Source organism: Calliopsis andreniformis, chromosome 9 (genome assembly GCF_051401765.1).
Source record: "Calliopsis andreniformis isolate RMS-2024a chromosome 9, iyCalAndr_principal, whole genome shotgun sequence".
NCBI classification, from domain to species: Eukaryota; Metazoa; Arthropoda; class Insecta; order Hymenoptera; family Andrenidae; genus Calliopsis; species Calliopsis andreniformis.
In genome coordinates this window covers 3125497-3126677 of record NC_135070.1, presented here as the reverse complement: position 1 = coordinate 3126677, position 1181 = coordinate 3125497, and positions in this window count along the sequence as shown.

The following is a 1181-nucleotide window of genomic DNA, read 5'->3' as shown; positions in this document are numbered from 1 at the left end:
GTCCGCCTGTTCGTGTTAAAGCTTAGTAAGAAAAGAAAAGAATAGAAATAAACGATAACGTCTCGCGATCGGTCCTCGTAACGTTTAACGAACGCGTGACAGGAAGCCAATAATAAATTGTTTGTACGCGGTGGAAGTGGGCTTCGAGGCACTTTAAACACAATGAAACGGACAGTCGCCGATCGTACGGAGCCCGTCCCGTCCTCTATGGGGATATATTTTGCAGAAGTTACGAGGGTGGAGCTCCGCGAAAGCGCGCCGTTGATTTATTGTAACACTCCAAGTTGAAGCTACCCTTCGGAAACCACCGTACCCCTCTGGCCCCGTTGCCACCTATTTCCCTTCATCCCCTGTTACTACGTATCCCTCTCGCACCCTCTACGCAACGTCCTACCCTTCTCCGTCGAAACGATACACGTAGAAAACTGGCTTCGGGACACCATTGGTACCAGAGCGATCCTTTTGTGACGTTCTCACATCACATCACCGCCCTATCCCCTATTTCGCCTCGAATCATCTCGTTGGACATTTACAGGACCACGCGATATTCTTGCACGCGTACACGAGGAATGGTTGGTAAACAACCAGAAGATCTGGTGGAACAGCTTAGGAATTGAGAGTTTCGGATTAGCAATGTTTGGAGATTTTAGCACACGCGTGATCTGTCAAGACGATGATAGATCATTGTTTAGGCTGCAGTTACAGTGCATACGTGTTTTAACGAACCGATGTTCTGACCAGTATGATAACTTTTTACGATAACTATTTATCATATGAGCGAGACAAGTTCAGACATAGTCGTTAGAACATCGTTCGTCAAAAAACGCATCCAATGTAATCACAGCCTTATGAAGAAAATATGAGATGTTTGTTGTATTCTTAGAATCTTAGATAACTTGTGAACTGCATTATGTAGGTTTTTGTATTTAGATAACATGACGCAGGCACAGTTTTTATATTAACATTTTGCGTTTGGTTTTGCTATACAAAATATTCATGGACAATTTGCTGAAATCAATAGATTCCCCGAAGATGTTAATTTTCTCTAGGGTACTACTGACCATTTTTCATCATTTTTTTTCTCCTTTTTTTAGATTGCATTTTGTCTTGGAAACATTGGGCAATGTTTTTTTTTCATAATAGAATCAAAATATGTAACTTCATTACGCTATGTGTATTGA